This window comes from Podarcis gaigeae (genome assembly GCF_964106915.1).
Source record: "Podarcis gaigeae genome assembly, chromosome: 1".
Lineage (NCBI taxonomy): Eukaryota > Metazoa > Chordata > Lepidosauria > Squamata > Lacertidae > Podarcis > Podarcis gaigeae.
The window spans coordinates 78299350-78311274 of NC_139678.1; the positions used below are offsets into that span (position 1 = coordinate 78299350).

The 11925-nt window shown below is 43.6% G+C and overlaps 1 protein-coding gene across 4 annotated transcripts in view; it reads right to left on the bottom strand.

The window, feature by feature from the left end:
* The window catches only part of KMT5B (lysine methyltransferase 5B), a 31240-nt gene extending 25364 nt beyond the window's left edge, over nucleotides 1-5876 (bottom strand). The window contains exon 1 of one of the 4 annotated variants that reach the window (XM_083756632.1): nucleotides 5755-5876. The gene's annotated coding sequence lies outside the window, so the exon portion shown is untranslated. Of the gene's footprint in view, nucleotides 1-5059; nucleotides 5157-5226 lie in introns of those variants that run through there. The other 3 variants (XM_083756629.1, XM_083756631.1, XM_083756633.1) reach the window with 3 other exon arrangements.
* Nucleotides 5877-11925: the final 6049 nt, after the last annotated feature.

Genomic DNA, 11925 nt, shown 5'->3' on the forward strand with positions numbered 1-11925 from the left:
GATATCACCTGCTTACGTACCAAACTATCAAGATGGAGGGATCAAAGTCCTGGAAGGCATGCTTCTTAAAAACTCTTAAGTTTCTTCACTTTGAGAAAATGTACTGGGCCTGTTTCATTTCCCCACCCATTTCTTTCAATTCCCCACAGAATTCTTCCAATACCGATTTCAGATTGTCAAAGAACATGTAGGTATTCCAGCTTTGAGGTCTTCCAAACAGCTACATGTTCTAATGCACAAATCCAGACTATTATAATTAGAACTGAATAAACAGAACTGAATCCACTATTCCTTATCCACCATGGGGTTCATTATTATTTGAAGTATTTAATCCCAAATGAAAGAAAACTGCTAAAAGTTGTTGAATAAAGTCTGTCAAGGCTATTCGCTATGAGTATCACAAAGGATCTAATAATCTAGGTAAGAGCAAAAAGCACCTGTAGCGGCTGGAGCGCCCCTCCCAGGGAGCAAACATTGCACTTTGGAAAACTGTGATTTGAATACTAAGTATCAAAGTATTTACATTATTTGCTAACTTTTTTAGTCTATGTATTGTACCAAACACCAGTGGTTGAAAAATTGATGGGGACAGGCTATTAATAACAACCTATTTTAAAGGTTCATCAGAAGCAGAATAAATTGTTTAAACTAAAACATATACATCAGCCCAGGTATCCTAAGCCATCCAATAAATACAAACAAAAATGATCCTACCATTTTGTACAAAAAAAAAAAAATTGCTTCAGTACCACAGAGCACAGTCCTAGCACCAGAGTTGGTTTAGAATAGGATTCTGTACTCAAGTGTAATCAAAACGTTTCCAGCTTCTGTTCATCACAGTATTGCAGGTGCTTTCAAACTCTGATAGTGACTCTTACGTATTCAAACTGTACTAGGAATAAAAGGGAGGGAGCAAAGACTGGAAGTTCAACATGTAGCATTCATTTCAGGTCTAAGCTAAACGAAAGGAAAAGGGGGGAGGAAGGGAAGCAGACTATAGGTCAAAGAGAGTATACATGGAAATAAGGATCTCATTAAAACAGGAACAAGTATTCCACTGATCCCTGTAATCCAAGTGTGGACGTTATTTACCCATACTCAATTACTTTCAGTTGAATACCCATTCTGTCCTAATATCCTTTTTACTTAAAACTGAATTGCTGTGGAAGTCTACCTTCAACTTCAGGAAAATAAAGAGTCAAGAGCTGTCCCTTTGACCAGCTTTTTTCACTTGAGGTTGCCAATTACTCAATATTAAGATGAAGTCAGTGCAATTTAATTACATTATCAATGGCTCAGAATCTTTATATGAAGAAGACTTATAAATCTTGCTAGAAAAACTACTTACTACAACTGCAAATTGCATACATTTATTGTTGGAAGCAAGGGCCACTGATTTTAAACGCAATTAATTGCAGATAGCTCAATTCTGCAAAATGCTGACCAGTTTATTTCGTTTATGTCCAATCCTGTATGCGTACCTGTGTACTCCAGAAAATTACAGAGCTGACCTACATGAAGCAGAAAACACCTCTTGACCCAGACCCAGGTCAGCCCAAAGTGATTAACCAAGATGTTTTCCATCAATCCTGCAACTCACCAGCAAAGTGATAGAGCTGACATGATGCACAAACTGATAGCACTAAATGTAAGGTTGTAACTAGGGTATTATGCCAGAATCACATCAGCAATAGATACTGCACTTTTGCGCAATCCCATGGGTTAATAGGTATAACAGAGTAGTGCTCTGTCGATACATCACAATGACTGTTTCACACATTTATTTGATCAGAATAAAAAATATTAGAATCATGAAATAATATGGAGAATTTACAATTTAAGCACCAAAATATCACCTAGTGGCTAGAATTAAATTAATTTTTTAAAATGAATTAAATGATTTTTTATTTAATCCCTAAATTTAGTATCATCTAATTCTAGGACCTTAGACATTAATGATAATTCATAAAGTTTATTAATCTAGTCATTTACTAAAGGTAGTTTGGAGGCTGTCCATTTTTGGCAAAAACAAACAAACTACAGGACAAAGGTTTGGTGTATTTTTTTCTGTTTTTATGTTATTAGGCTCACTTTGGACAGGTACCAAATACAACTACAACATAGTAAGTTCTAAAACAGTACAGAATAAAAAAAAACCTGCACACGAAGTGACTTACAGATATTGAAAAATGAGTTTAAGAAGGCTGTCCTAATCCCTGACAGGCAACAGCATGGCTATGTGAAGTGGCACCACAAACCACTGCATCCACAGCCCTGTTGCTCACATTAACCAGGGTGGAAGGTGTGGGAAGGAAAAACTGCCCCTATGCTCTGCCATCTGGCACAGCAAAGGAGTTGGATTGAGCAATTCCACTACTGTCATTTGATGCTAGCAGGGATAGGTCCTGTGCCAGTCCTGCCCCTTTCTGTCTCTGAAATGCCCAACTTCAGGTATTTCCTCTGGCTACCGCTGGAAGGGGTATTATCAGTGGCTGCTTATACCCACCCTTTGGGAAATTTGGGCACTCCTTGCCAGTTGCCAGCAGGGCTGCCCCAGTGACAGAACAGGGAAGGGCTGGGCAGAGGGGCAACTTTGCTCCATCCGAAACCTTCTCCAGCACAGAAGATTGGGGTTTTGGAATGCTCTGCCAATTGGGTTTTGCTACTTTATTTTAAGTTTTATTTAACTAATACCTCATGAAATGTTATCTACATAGTCAAATCACACAGTTCAAGACTCATCCAGCTCAAGAAAAAGCTTCTTAAATTCACTAATATGCAATAAAGCATTTAAGAATGCATCCTAGACAATTTCTTACTTTAAGCGTGCAAAGAAATGCCTCCTACATTTCCAATGAATTGGCATGAAAAACAAATGCAAAATATAACTTCTGTTATGATACACCATGAACAAACATTTGTCCACAACAATGGTGGATATACTGAGCAGATGGTCTGAAATCTATCTAGGCGTCATCATTTCAGTAGGTGGGATTCATGTGACTGAATACTGCTCTATTCAATTGCCTAGGCATAGAAACTAGGAGGTCAGAGAGGATTCTAGCCTAACCTCTCCCTAGTATTCTAGTTTTCTGTGTGTAGGCAATAATTCTACCACGTGGGACCCACCTGCAGCCTTCAATAGCTATTTGTAAGAAATAGTTCTGAGAACAATATATATAGGAGCGGTTTTCAATCCTACAGGGGCACTTTCTGTATTGACATCAGTAAGAAATCCCTGTGCATTGCAAATATTCAGCCTAATGGACAACATCATTGCCTTGCATGAACTGATTGAAGAACACAGCCAGCAGTCCCATGCAGCTCTATACTGCAGGGCAACAGTGGTTGAGCAAGAGATTTATTAGGAAAGTCTGCTTGCGATCCCAATTAGCTTCTGAGAATGCTAAGATATCCATGAACAGACTATAAAAATAATCAAACCACTCTACTCCCCATCACCTAGATCTCAGCATTTGCTTGTTCAAGCAAAAGGCAAGAACATAATTTCCCACTAGTAACTATCAATTGCTTACCAATATTTCCTTCTGTTTCAAAACAACAATGTTCTTTAAAACAAACATTTTAGTGGAAAGAAAAAACTGCTTTCTCGGGTGAGAAGGTTGGGATACCTGGGGCCCCGCAAATGTTCTTGGACTCCAATTCCTTAGCCTCAGCTAGCATGGTCAGTGGTCAAGGAAGATGATGGAAGTTGTAATCCAGGAACATCTAGAGGGCTGCATGTTCCATACCCCTGTAGGAGATTACTGATCATATTGTATTTAGAAGAAACTGGGTTCATTTTACATATGAAAAAAACCCTAATAAAACCATCAACAAAAAATCATGGAATTTCAGTCAATAATTAAAAGACTCTTTTATATTCATTCTTCAGTGATCAGGTGTCTGTGGTGGAAAAGCCAAAACAAGTTTCCTAGTTTAATAAGCATTTCTGCACACAGCTTTGTTCGAATCTCATGCAGAGCGAAACTAGCCGGCAAATCCTGACAGCTGACAGGATTAGAACAAACTTCTTTTGCAGCTCAGCTGGATCAGGGAGGTAAGTCTATTCTACTTTCCGACCCTTAGCTGAAACTACGGTGCCCCCTAGAGGTCGCTTCTCGCCTTCTTCAAAGGCCGGGAGCAATGCTCCTCCACTCAAGGCAGCCCTGCCCGATTCAGTCACATCTGCTTTCCGTGTCGGGCACCGCACCCCAAGCCCAGCTCAAAGCTGGGAAAACAAGACACCCAGGATCAAGCTGCCTTTTCGCCACCTATCACAGAAATCCCGTGCCAGCTCCACCTCTCCGAAGATCCGCATCCCCTTAAACGCCGAAGCAGCGCAGCAGGAGGAGGAGGGATGCCAGCTGTCACAGCCAACCGGGAGATGGGTGTGTTGCGGGTCTCACAGCCACTGGTGGCCCAGCGCCGCTTTCTGCGGGTGCTTCTAAAACCTAAATAGCCTAAGTGGCCCGTCCGATCTTCGGGGGTGGCTCCCCTTCCCCTGCCAGACCCATAAAAGCGGTCCGAAGGCGCCCCGTGCCCAATACCATCTGGGGAAGCCAAGCAGAGGCCTAGGCCTGGATGGGGGAGTCACTTAGGAACCTCCATGAATATGACACTCTAGAGTTCAATGGAAATGCGGACGCAGCGGGCAGGTGTGCGATGAGCAGCACCTGGTGCCAGATCCCCGCTAAGGGGGGGGGTGCTCGGAGCACCTCGTCCTAGGCTGGACAGCTGCCCGACTGCTTCCCCAGGTGCGCTTGGTGGCCCTTCCCAAGTACTGACACGACCCTCTCCGCCACCTCCAAGGAAAGGCTCTTCCTGCCGGCCCCAGCCATCCCCATCGCCTCCTTCGCCGCCCGCCCTCCCAGCCCCACCGTATTGTCTTCATCTATGGGCGCCAGAGGGGGAACGAAGCGCACGATGCCATCTCTTTATTTGATGCCCTTTAGAGAAACGAAGCCCCTCCCCACATGTCTGCCCCCGAAGACCCTCGTTTCCTTCGTCACGAGAAGCAGGTTCCCCCCCCCACTTCGCCAACGGGTCGTCGCCCCACCTCGGGCCCTGCCCAGCCTGAGGGGGCCTCGCTTCCATCCTGCCCCCTCCCCGGAAGGAGTGGGGCCCTCGCCGCCGCCGTGCCAGTTCCAGGACACCCCCCCCCCACACCCAAACACACACACACCTCCGTCCCCTCCCCTCGTTCCGCCTCCGCCAAGCACTCACCTCCTAGCTGCCCCTGGGCACTGCAGTCCTCTTCGCCAGCCGCGACCCCGCAGGTCCACAAAGCCTCCGCCGCCGCCGTCCAGAATCTCGGCCAGAGGCGAAAAAAATTAATCATCTATATATATAAAAATAATAATTCCAAGGGGAAAAATGGCGGATTAAAATCCAAGATGGCGGCGGCGAGGGCGAACGATATCTGGGAAAGCTACCTAGAGATCCATCCGCCGGGCCCCGAGAGAAAAAGTCCTCGAGTCCCCTCACGACGACCCTGCGGCGCAGCAACAACAAACCCGGGCACGGTCCTTCCTTCCTCGAGGAACACCGGGCGCCCCGAGCCAGACCCACTGAGGCAAATCCTCGCTGCGCGCTGAAGTCTTTTGTCTTCCTTCCAGACCCCCTGTTTTCCTCGCACAGCCAGAAGAAGCGCCTCCTGCTTGTGTGCTCCAAAAGCGGCGGAGGGACACGGCAGGCTGGGAGAAGACCTCCTTGCGAGGGAGCGGAGGAATACGCCGCCAAAGAGATTCTTACCTTAGCGTTTTAACTCCACAGGCCGGAGCGAGGTACAGCAACCCATCCCCGTTCGCCTCTGCAGTTTCTACACCTCTCTCCGCCGCGGAAGGACACCATGAAGGCCGTTTGCACGCTTACTCGCAAGATTCGGTGCGGAGGGATACACATATAAACAAGGCCAGCTCAGTATAGTTTGAGAACCCGAAAGAAACCATTAAAAAAAAATCAATCCGCCCCTTTCCCCGCAGCCCTTTAAATAAGCTGGAGCCTCAAGCGAAGACTGTCAGGGCAGTTTGAGTTGAGTGTAGATTTGGTGGGTCGTCATACGGCAGGCTACCTAATAATCCTTGCGCGTTGCAACTAGCCAAGCCGAACGTGGCTCATCGGTCATGTTATGGCCCACCAGGAACTCGACATGCCTTTGATTTTTGCTGCCAGAAATGGAGTTGTCAAGCCCCTAGATAAGCTGAAGATACGACATGGTTGATGGGCTCCGTTTGATTTGGGGGCAAGGTGTCCCGCATTGTGTAGACCTGCGTTACTGTGTCCTGATCCAGACCCGCTCCCCCTCCTGACTTCCATCACCAGCTTGGGTGGGGTTTAAAAATCTCCATGACTCCCCCCCTAGCTCATCGGTGGCTTTTCTGCCTCATAGGGCCCCCCTTCTTGTCCTCTCAAGTTCATCGAGCAAAAGGGAAGGTGACAGGGTGCTTGTCACCTGGGGAGTCAGGTCTATGCTGTCAGTATGCAAAGCAGCATTTTAAATAAACGCCTCGTGGAAAAAGAATTATTCACACCACTTTGGGTGTCAAGAGTAAAAATGACTCCCTGTGAATAGAAAAGACCTCGACTGTGCCCTGCTAACACGCTGTTTGGTGCTACAGTGTTTATACACTTCACAAGAGAATGTAGCAGCAAGGTGTCCTGCGAACAAATGCCCTTAAAATGAGAAAGGAATTCCTTTACTTGCTCTACCCAAGTCCTTCAGTGTGCCTTGAGGGCTACGTTTAAAGGGCCTGGCCAGCGTTGATTTGATCGTTAACATTTGCAAGAGAAAAATGGAAGGTTTCTATCTTATCTCCCTTCCCCTTTCATTGCCATAGATGTGGAAGTCGTCTAGTCGTCGTTTGCAAGCAATTTTGATGCCTCCGAAAGAAAAAGGAAATTAGCTTTTTGCGTATGTTCATTTTAACGTCTGAAGCAGTGAAACTTAGATCGTAGCAGCTACTTCCGTGTTTGGGGGGGATGTATCTTGCAGTTCTGATCGCGGAAGTAGCTGCAATATCCCCGTGTGTCCTCACGTCAAACGTTACACAGTTCATGCAAGTAGGCCTCGTGTGTGAGCAAGTTACTCGCAGATCAGCTGGCTGAGCTAATATCTGCACCGGCAAGCACTTTGTTTTCTCCTTTCTAGAGCCCAGCAGCATTTCCTCAAGCATTCTCTCTCTACCCCCTTCCCACTTGCTGTTGTGTATTGAGAAAGAGGGAGGACATTGCTTTTAATTGCTTCAGATTAACATATGAATCAAATAAAATGAATGGTGTGGAATCTGAGGAAAATTGGAACATTCCCCCCATAAGTTCCCAAGGTCATATACAAATCTTTCCCAAGGTCCCAGGTCATTTCCCAAGGTCATTTACAAATCTTTCAGTATAACTTTCTTTCTAGATTTTACCTGTTGAATTAAAAAAACAAAACAAATTTGGCCTTATGACCACTTTCTCTTCTAATAAGCCACTAACCCTGGGGAAGCCAATTTAAAAACAAACAAACTGCCTTTACTCTGGTGGTACCTTTAAGGGCAGCTTGATATACAGAAATGTAACCAGTGAAGCTTTTTCCTACATAAGGAAAGAATAATCCTGGGAAAAGCTTCATCTGATACATTGTCTGTCACATTGACATTAAAGGCACAGAAGGAGAGCTGGGGTTGGGTGGGTATGGCAGGTCCACTCTAAACACTGCAGTACAGTATATATAACACAAAGTCAGGGGCGTGAGTGTGTGTTTTAATGCTGTTAGTGCCCTGATGGATTATGCATTGCATTAACCCACTTCCTATGGATTACCCTGAATTGTCCCAAACAAATAGAGCAGTGCAATGACCCTTGGTCATAATTTTGCAATGTGAAATGGAAACAAGAAGAGGATAACCAGTACAACCCAACTCAAACTTGCATTTTTCATGAAGAGACCTACTGCTGATGTATAATTGTTCTTGTAAAACAGAGGTTTCAGAATTTCTACCTTCAAAACACCATTTCCACATAATCTCAACTCAAGAGAACTGGACTACCATAAATTGTGGCACAAGCAACTGTATGTGATGACTAGAGGTGTTCTGTTATTTTCTTTTTTGGGTCTGTCATTATACATGACAAAGCCATTTTTCACCTTCTCACCCCTTGCTTTTTCCTGTAAGACCTATTGCAGTCGTTAAGAGTCGTCAACAGGCTCATCACAGCTATCTGCCAATCACCCATTCCCACCACCCTTCTGAGTAATACCCCTCCCCACCTTCTCACTATATAGAAGGGTCTGGAAACTTCTGTTTCAGTGTATGTGAAGAAGTGTGCATGCACACGAAAGCTCATACCAAGAACTAACTTAGTTGATCTTTAAGGTGCTACTGGAAGGATTTTTTTTTGTTTTGACTATGGCAGACCAACACGGCTACCTATCTGTAACTGTTTCCATAGCATTGAGAATCTTTATAGTACAGCAGTTCACATACAATACTTGCTGTGGTTCTGTTGTCTGGCAAACAGAGGCCCTGATCTGCTGCACATTCTTAACACACCAATGTATTATTTAGGCTACCTCCCCACAAAGCCAAACAAGTATACTCCTCTATTGGGTGTCTTCCCATTTAGTCATGGAAAGCTGCTTTATGATGACGTTGGATCTTTGTTGACATCTGGCTACAGGAAGCAATTCCCCTGTTGCTCCTATAGGATGTTCTGCAGAGAAATCCTATATGGATATTCCATCTCTGTGGAACTTTAAGCTCTGTTCTTTTGACTCACTGTCCTTTGATGAGCCTACTGGGATATGGGTCTTTGATGGTAGGAGCTTCCTAGTCTGCAAGGCTGGCTTCTAGTTCAGAGGGAAGACACATCCTTCAAGGAGCTAGTGGTGGTTCTACCTCAGGGTTGGTTAAGCTCATTACACCCGCTTAGCTGGATCTGCACCCTCTCCAACTGGGTACGGTAATTAATTGCTTCATGTGCATACAAACACATTCTGCTGCTAGTTTCCGTGACTTTACAATCAGGAAATGAAAATAGTATTGAGCTAATCTCTGGTCCCAATAATAGGAAAGACAACCACTTCTCATTTGTTTAAGTTTTTGTTTTAAAGGTTCATTGTCATTGACATTTGCACACAGAAAATAAGAATAAGTGACAAATACAAAAATGCTTGAAGACAGTTGTTGAAATGCATTGCATTTATTTAAAAACAGCATCAGAGTGTTACAGATGATCAATACTAGATGGCATTCTCTTAAAAATAAATGCCTGTAATTCATTTGAGGTCTCTACCGATGTCATAAGTTGCTAATATGCAGGCAACGTAATTTGTTAACAGCTGGAACCATCCTATGGGGAAGTACTCCATTGTATTATATCAGGCACTGGAAAGTGATCTTAATAAAATATGGAAATATTTCAATATAACCTTTTGAATGTGTTGATCTTTCACATGTTCCTCAATACAGCCTTTTAAATATGTGGATTTTGCACTGAGGTAATATCTCCAGAGAACGGATGCCTTCTTTTCTCAAAGCAAGCAACAGCAACACAAATATATTCTCTCATCCACCAATATATGTCCATTTCCCTTTTTTCAAATGGTGTTTAAGAGCTGTGGCTACTTAAATAAATAAGTTGTAGTATTTTCTCCCCACTCTTTACCTGAAAAAGCTCCTATAGCAGCTTATGTAAGATCAATAACACGAGATAGTCCCTGCCCTCCAGCTGGCTTGAAATCTAAAAGGCAGGACACAAAAAGAAAAGGGGACCAGGAGGCAGTGGTGTAGCATGGGGGGTGCAGGGGGGCTGGCCGCACCGGGCGCAACATCTGGGGGTTAGGGTTAGGGGGCGCAAATCCACGGGTTAGGGGGCGCAAATCCATGGGTTAGGGGGCGCAAATTACTTGCCTTGTCCTGGGTGCTGACAACCCACGCTACGCCACTGCCAGGAGGAAAGGAGAAAACAAGCACATTCAGGCAGCAGTTCTTAAAGTTACAAAGCTCTTATAATGTCCAGCTGGAATTGAAACAGTTCAGGGAGAAAAAGGCAAAGTGAGTTGGTCTTGCAGCAGAGATGTGGGAGCAGGTCTTGTTTCCCTAGTTTTCCCTCTGTTTATGCTGCAGACTTCCAAAATTGAATGTAGATAGATAGGTTGACTACAGCTGCTGTCACACACCACATATTTAATTGAAAGCTGCAACAGTCTGATGAGGAAGAAGAGAACAGCTAGTATTGAGGCGGGGAAAAGGTTCATTCCCCCAAACTAGCAGTAAGCAGGAAATCTACAATATCTGTACACATGCACCTATTTCACAACTTTCACATGGAAAAAACTCAAAGGTCTTAGTGGTTCAGTTGTGACTGGACAAGGGGAGGGAAGGGTTACTCTGACAATAGCAGTTCAGCATATGGATTATTATTATTTTTAACCCCATGCAATTAACCTTCATAGACAGTCACCACCCACTGTATTTTTTCCTGGATATGCATCTTACAGCTAAGCTTTACTATACAATGACTTGACAGGTCTCAACTGGTTTGTAAGTTTGGAGTCACTAGGGAAGTGGAACCAGTGGCCACTGAAGAGACTGCCTCGGTTCCTTTTGGAAATCATGCTGCAGAATCCTCTAATGCAATAATCAAAAATCTATCCACAAGTTAATTCTGTTGTCACTTGCATGGAATCCAAAGCATGAAAGTATGTCTGCTTCAGGATGAACTGTTAGTCAAACTTTTGAATTGCCATTTCTCCCTCATCATTGAATCTCAACATAAATATAATCATGCAGCTCTTACTGATGCGCTTGATATTTTAATTGGCTGCATTGTAATACTATGTTTTGGTCTTCATAGTGCCTTGTGATATTTTATAAGAAAGTGTAGATTATCAATATTTTAAATAAATAAAAAATGTCAATTTTTTTTTTTAAAAAGCTCTTTGCTGATTATGAAATTGTCTTCCAGGGATCACGGGGAAATAATTAGTATAACTACCATGTGACAAAAATGAAGGCCTGATCATGTGGTAATATTACTCACAAGTATTTCATAGCTGGAGTTCTAGAAATTTCCCTTTATTTCTTTACACAGGTGAACACTACTCACTCTAAGCGGTTGGGTCATCAAATGCCAGCCTCTCTTACATCATACCATCATGACTGTCAACAAGCAGCTCTGAGAAAGCTCTTTTGATGAAGTAATTCTTTCCAGAGCCAGCCTTCTTCGACAGTGTGTACATTTGAAACACAAGATCTCTGAACCTCACAGTTCTCCCCGAGGCCTTTGTCAAATGTTGTGATAATATTAAAATATAGTGCAAAGTTTTATTCAAAGCAAGCTCATCCTCGTTTGGAGTTATATAAACCAGTTGACTATATTGTCTTTGGTGCTAGCTGTGGTTGTACATTGCCTCTAAACCAACTCTTGCTGTTTTTACTCTTTGTTCCTTTTCTCACTAAGTGGTCAGTTTTGTCTTTTGGAGATTTCGTATAAAGAGAACTCACTTATGGCAGTGATGGAGATAGAGGAGCTAATTTGCTCTCTCTTCATCACATTGATCATTCTGCCACTTCCTCCCTGTCTTGTTAGGACCACAGACCATGCTGTCACTTCCTATAAAGTGACATTTATTTCTTGCTCAGTTACCACATGACAGATGTGGAGGTATTTATCACTATTCCAATCACACTTTTCATGTAAGTTAGTTCTGACTAAGGGCAGTGTGCTGAAAAAGAGAGGGCTCCTACACCTTTAATAGAAAATAGGCTATTTCAGCATCCCACCTTTTTCACCTGGCTATCATATTTATTACCCTTCCTCAGCTGCATTTTGCAATACTGACAGTGGAATCATGCACATACCTTCTTGGAAGTAAGTCCCACTGAGTTCAACGGGACTTACTTCCAGGTAGGTGTGAACAGAATTGCAGCCACAAAA